At 38.7% G+C, this 7,331-nt stretch overlaps 1 pseudogene; it reads left to right on the plus strand.

The window, feature by feature from the left end:
* Positions 1 to 5,229: 5,229 nt before the first annotated feature.
* On the plus strand, positions 5,230 to 6,058 carry LOC132362200 (oocyte-expressed protein homolog; annotated as a pseudogene).
* Positions 6,059 to 7,331: the final 1,273 nt, after the last annotated feature.

The following is a 7,331-nucleotide window of genomic DNA, read 5'->3' on the forward strand; positions in this document are numbered from 1 at the left end:
TATACACGCCACATCTTCTTTTATCCATTCCTCTGTCAATGGACATTTAGGTTGCTTCCATGTCCTGGCTGTTGTAAAGAGAGCTGCTGTGAACATTGGGGTGCATGTATCTGTTCAAATTGGAGTTTTCATTTTTTCTGGATATATGCCCGGGAATGAGACTGTTGTATCATATGGTAACTCTATTTTTAGTTTTTTAAGGAACCTCCATACTGTTCTCCATAGTGGCTGCACGAAGTCATAAGTTTTTAAATTCAAGTATTGGTAGATTGTTACTTTGTGTGTAGATTGATAGGTTATTTTTCTCAAAAAATTGCTTTGGGGTCATTAAAAGATTTATAATAAAAAGGATATATATTAGTTTGGAAACTGTTACGATCCTCTGAGCTAGATAGATGTCTTTAAAGACAGACCTGATGTCCAGGTAAAATATAGAATCATCCAGTGAGGTCCTTTGCATCATGAGAGAATAGCATTTTTGAGGAAGACCATATCTGATCTTGTTGCATAATGTTTTTTCTATCCCTTGTCCCAAAGAAGCTTCAACTCTACAGTTGATTGAGTACCTATAATGTAAAAATACATTCTGAATGGACTGTAAACAGTATGAATTTCAGCATTTTGTCCTTAAAAATTTATCAACAATATAAATTACAAAACGTATATATATGAACTAAACTTAAAATCATGGTCAACTGGGTCACTTTCTTGCCTTTCTTCTCTGGTTAGCATTTTACATGTCTTTATATGTTTTTTTCTTGCCAGTGTTTTCTTAGATTGTAAAGTTCTGAGGGTTTGGGACCATATTTAAATAATTCTCTTTGTACAAACCCTGAAATAGCACAATGCAAAATTAGTACTTTAAAATTCTTTTTGATGAGGGAGCAAAGTTGTGTCTAAATCCCTGATAGAAATCACCCCTATTTCCAAATTACATAACTGATATATTTAAAGCTTCTGATACAGAGCATTTAGTCAAAACTAAGATTCAGTGATGCTTTGGGGGAACTTAGAATTCCAGTGAGCAATTTTTTTCAGGCACAATCCAGAAAGGATGTTCACACTATAGAGCTATTGACATTGTGGTGTCAAAACATTTGAAAGGAAAACAATACAATGGCATAGCAACTCATAATGGTAATATTTTATGAATCTCGTTATTACTTCATGCATAGCTGCCCTGTGAGTAGAGGCATTATAAATCTAGTCAATGATTTACTCAGGAGCTCAGTGGGTATTCTTTGAACGAAACAGAAGCAAATATCTGGCAGGGTGAAGGCATAAATCTCCTGCAACTTAAAATATATAAAGTTATATTTGGTAAATAGCAATAGAACTTATTATATAAGCAGGCCGAAGGCATAATCTACTGCAACTTGAAATACATAGAGTTATATTTGGTAAATAGCAATAGAATATATTATAGGAGGAAAGGGTAGAAACGTATTAGAATGGGATTTTTAATTTAAATGGAGAAAAAAATAACGCAGGAGCATCAATACCAGAAGACCAGCACTCAAATCTGGAACTATGAGTTGAGACCTCCTGGCAAATTCAGGCTCTGTGGTGAAACAGATAAATGACTGGAATTATGTGGATGTGTCATTAGCCGTTGGTAGTGAGAAAAATGATTTACTTTAAGGACTCTGTTGATATGTCTACCTACTTAACTATAATACAATGGAAGGAAAAGTGAAATTAATACGCTGTGAGGTTTATTTTTACACTAGTTACCCAATTTTAACCTCACAATAGTCCTCCAAGGTTGTCAAGTGGGTACCAAATACTAATTGAGCACTTATTGTAAAAAGACAGTGAGTGATGAGATACAGACAGTTACTGTTTTGAGTAGCTAATGTAAAAAAAAAAAAAAGAAGAAGACTGTAATTGCCCAATTCTTAACAGTAAATCCAGGCTAAATCAGATTAAGGAGCCAACGCGAAAGCAGCAGTCTGTGAGTTGCCAAGGGAAGATTTTAATTTGAGTCTCTAGAGATTTGAGTCTTCACACTACACTGAACTGTACAATTTCAGGTTGCTTCCTTGAACTCTCTTCCATATTTTGAATCTCTAACCTTATCTAGATAATTTCAAAAGATGTTTTATTTAAAAGTTCACGTTGTATTGTTATTTTCATATTGAATGTATGTTATTAATATTAAAAATATCACCAGTAGTGAAGCTTTGGCAATGAGGCATGACAGGGCCCTCAGCCAGAAGAGAAAGGGGATTTACTGAACGCCCCTTGGTTCTGCTTGATATTCTCTTGGCCCATATATTTACTCTAGTTATTGCTCTGGTAATGGACTGTGCACATATAACCTGACAGCACGTTTTCTAGGCTGGATCACATGACTTTTATGGTTTTCCTGCCTTGGGGCTTCTCTACTCCTTTGGAATGTCTATGGGAACCCACTCTGACATTTGGACTTATATATATGCAAATCTGGAAATGCAAGGAGTTTAACACTGCAAATCTTAACTAATGGGAGACCTAAGCCAAGGGATAAATACTCCTGTCTCCATCCCTTGTGTAAGCAGATTGAGGCGCATTCAGCATGGCTTCTCAGAGGGTCTTCAGCATGTCTGAGCCCCAGGTACCACTCATTTAATCTTTACAACAACCCTAGAAAGTAAGTTTTACAATTATCCTTGCTTCAAAGATGAGGAAGTTGAGGTTTAGAGATGTAAAACAAGATGCCCAAAGGCAGAGTTTCTTAATGGAGGACTTGGGGGTTTGAACTCATATCTATCAGATTTCATGGTCTACACTCTTAGTTACTGAAGCAATGCAGCAGAGATGAATCTGTTGGCTAAAGGAATTTAGGGCAGAGGTTGAGAAAGCCATGGGGATGCCTACAGTGAAAAAGAAATAACTATACAGTTGAGGTACATCAAACCTTGTATTTTCAGATGTGGTATAATTTAAAGTAAATCCAGATGCTACCCTCTACCCACAATCTCTTACCTGCTACCTTCCGTGATAATTCAGATTTCCTCCATTAAATATTTATTAGATCTTCAAGATCTGCTAAAATGCAAGTACCTTTTAGAAAGTCATTGTAAATTAAACTTTAAAAGGGGTTAGTTGTAAGCTGTCTGAGAGCAATAACTTTGAGAGAGTAGCGTACCAAAAACAGGAAAGGAGCTGAAACTAAAAGTGAAGGAGCTACAAAGTAAAATTTCACTTTCATTTATTCTCTTCAGGGTTTCTCCTATCACTAACTATAAAAGGTATGAAATTTCAAAGCAAAGATTCCACTGAAAGTGCTACCTTCTCCCTGCTAACACATTATAATGGCAATCTGAAGATTAATTAGTGGGAAGGCCTTCTGATTTGAAAGTCTTGAAAGTGTTTTAGGAGCAATGCAATTTTTAAAGCAATATTCCAAGTTTAGCTTTCTAACTTTAGTTAGGATATAAAGAAATAATTATATATCTGGCTTAGTCATAATTGCACCATCTTCCCTCTCATGAAAGGCTACAGATTATGTAACTGCAGCTATTGATTTTCCACATCAGACAGTTTAATGGAAAGGTTAAGAGGAAGCTGGATCAGCAAAGTTTGAGGTTACTAATTCTGCATTAAATAATTTGGGACTTAAACTCCCTCAACAGACAAGAAGCCAAGAATTTTAAAGAACAATTTCACTTCTTGGAAAAGGAGTATTACTATTGCCAATCAGCAGAAGATATTTAAAGCCTAGATTGAAATAAAAGACATGAACTTTATATAACCCTAGTTTATGAATGGGATGTTTAGCATTATTTACTTTTGCTGATTGTGATAGAGACTATAAAAGACCCAACTGCCACTTTACAGCTAATATTGTTTTTCATTGACAATTGACATTGACATTTGGAGTACTCAGGTGAAGGAAATGATGTCAGGACCATCATGTAGTAACTATTGGCATCAAGAGGTTACAAGTTCAATTCTTAATCCTAAAAATCTTATACACACACACACACACACACACACACACACACACACACATCAATACCCAATAGTTAACTGTCAAAAATACTGATGCCCCAAGACCATTAAGTAGTAATAGAAAGCAATACCTCCATCACTGTTAGCATTGGAGATCATCTGAAAATTTAGCAGCTGAATAAAATGATTTAAATGCTTCAGGAGAAGAAACGAAGTGGATGAATAAATATTAAAAAAGGGGACTAGGAAAGACCAAAACATTACTAAATCTAGACATTGCTCACAGGACGCACAGTGAATATATATCCAAATATATTCCTTGTATATTGAGTTAAGACTAGAGGTAAAAAACTGAAAATCAAACATATGAAACTAAATATTTACAGTGATACCCTCATAAAGAATTCCCATTATTTTTTGTCAATATTTTCCAAGTAAGCTGTACATTACCAATATTTCCTTTTCAGAAAAAAAAGATATACATAATTAAATAAATTGCTTATTACATATTGTAGTGAACTGACATCTAATAGCTCTTAGTTATCCTTCAGGTCTGCCCCACTGATTCATCATCATGAAGTCATTCTTGATGCCTTTGTCTGAACTGGGTTTTCTATCACTTGCTCCCACAGCATGCTGCCATACCCATCTTCTTAGTATTATCCCACTATTTTTGAAATTGTCTATTTAAATGTAAGACTCCTCCAAATACACTGGGGTGCATGATTGAGAATAATGACCATGTTCTATATATTTGATAACAACACTGCTATCTCAGTATTGCTTGTTGGATGGCAGTGTCTGGCATCCAAAAATAATTGTTAAACTGGACTGAGTCACGGTTTTTAGAATACTATTTCGATAGAATTGAGTTAGCTCATTACTTTGGAGTGATATTCCAGTCACCTGTACCACCACAGGTATCACTTCCGATAATACTGTGATGCCAGAAATCGCTCAGGGGTGAGAATAGGCTGAAGCAGGGATCAAGTGACAGGATTTAATGCTGACAGCGTTTAATAGCTGAAGGGTGAAAGCCTACGTGGGACTCCTTTTAGCCTTTAGTGGTCAAACAACAAAAAAGTTTTCAAATGGTCTAAAGCAAAAGCATGGACGTTATATACACATATACTCAAGGAGTGTAGATACAAAACCACATTTGACCATAAGAAGAGATTCGGAGAGGGGCAGGCCCAGCCGGAAACCTTAAAAGGCCCGGGCTACGCACTTCCCCAAGTCCCACGAGGCTGCTCATCATGACCTCTCTCCCGGGCTGCTGGTTGGAGCCTGACGATGGACGCAGGTGCCACTGGGGCCCGCGGGTACGGAAGGACGATCCCCACCAGAGGAGATGGGCTGCTGGGGTTACCACTTCTGCCACCATGGATTCGCACCCGGCCACGGTGATTTCCTGTGCAGGAACTGAGAAACCCAGTGTTGTTTTACCTGGAGGCATGGCTGGCTGACTTGCTCTTCGGCCCAGACCGAGTCATAGTTCCGAAAATGGAGTGGATGAGCCTGGCCCCGTTGACGGTGGACACAGTTAAGGCCCGGAACTTAGTCGAAATCACCATCTTCGGATGGCCGGATGTACAACATCTGGCGAAGAGTAGGCTCCTGAGCCTGGCGTCGAGGCACCGGGAGCATCGTGCCCGAGGTGAAGGTCTTGTAAAATGTGCACGTGGAGGGAGCCACGGGGAAAATACCTGGTCGTACCTGGCTTCCTTCCAACCTCTCATCTTTCCACAACTTTTTGCAGTTTCCTAACTCCAGTATGCTGCATGTAGACCCTGGGCATCCCTTTGTGAGAGGAGTCTAAGTAGGACCTTGGAAAAGTAGGCGGAGATGTGATGCATTCAGGCCCATCACTGCTCATGCCAGCCTCAGCTTGGTTACGCCACTATTTCCAGATCCTAGGTTCAGAGCTTCCACCCTAAGAACTGATATTGCCGACACCACTCCAACCTACCCCTCTCCCGCCCTCCCCAACCCTCATGAATGAAGGAGTAGTTTGAAACAGCGAGCATTTTTTTCTTACCTAGCTGAGAAGATGGTACAACTTGAGGAGTTCTGGAAGGTCCATGCATCAGATCCCCAGACCCCCCAGCATCCTGTTGCATAAGTATTGTCAAGAGCATGAGAATAATCCTGCTTCTGCTACTAAAGTTAAAGGGAAGCAAATATCCTTAAATCTCTGCACTTTTTTTTTTTTTCTGTATCTTGATGGATAGTGGTTTGATTATTTTGATGCAAACGTGAGTTTGTAGTGCCATTCTACTAAATAAATGAATTCCTTATTTTCTCCAATGGCATAAAGATATTTGCTCACTCAAAACTAAGCAAATTTATAAAAGATGGACTATTTATTCATGTCTTGATGTGAGAGGTGGCTAAATGGCTGATAGGTGGTGGATTTATTTTTGTTTTTCCCTCAGTTTCTACCATTTTGAAACTGCTAACACTTTTGCTTTGATGGTGAGAGTCAGGCCCTCATGCACAGGGGGCAGAAATGCAGGGTCAATCAGCTTTGCGTTTCTTTTGCATCATTTGTTCTCAAACTTTAATGTGTGTAAGAATCACTTTGAGAACTTGCTAAAACACAATTTCTTAGGCCCCTTCTCCACTGATTCTGATTCAGTACATTGGGCCCATGAATTTGCATTTCTAACAAGCTCTTAGGTAATGCCACACTTCTCTTCCGAGGCTCTCACTTTTAAGCTGGTAGTTTGCCCCCTGAGTAGCAAGGAGTGTGCCTGTGCATTTTCTTGGAGTGGAGCTTCCCACCTTGCACATGGGTAGGCATTCCAACATGCAAGCAAAGAGAGGTGATCAGCATTCATTCTGCTGGTGCTGTGACTTACCAGAAGGAGCCAGGGTCCTGGGCAGCTTGTGCATTGGAAGGTGTCCTTCTAGCCCACTGTCCCCACCCCCACCCTGCCCCTCCCCAAACAGGTGTCCTGCATAGGCTGGGCTGGTTTTCCATTACCCATTACAATGGTACGACCAATCTTTGCAAAATAGTCCCAACCCCTTGTTGCTTCCACTTTCAGGAAGCAGAATTCTTGGAGGAAAGATTACCAAGAATTCTGTGGCTTCAGACACAAAGTTGGAGTTGATTCAACTCACGCAGTTTCTTTACCAGTTAGCAGTAATGGATTCGAGCCATTTGCAAGACTTTTAAACACACATATACACAAATCTTTGATCGCAAGTGATATTGAATGTTATTCTGCTTTGCTTCACATGTTTGTTAAATGCTTTTTTACATTTTTCTTATTTTTTTTAAATTAAAAAAAATTTTATTGGAGTATAGTTGATTTACAATGTTGTATTAGTTTCAGGTGTATAGCAAAGTGATTCAGTTATATGTATATTATATATATAATATATGTAAT

This window comes from Balaenoptera ricei, chromosome 1, assembly GCF_028023285.1.
Source record: "Balaenoptera ricei isolate mBalRic1 chromosome 1, mBalRic1.hap2, whole genome shotgun sequence".
Classification (NCBI taxonomy): Eukaryota; Metazoa; Chordata; class Mammalia; order Artiodactyla; family Balaenopteridae; genus Balaenoptera; species Balaenoptera ricei.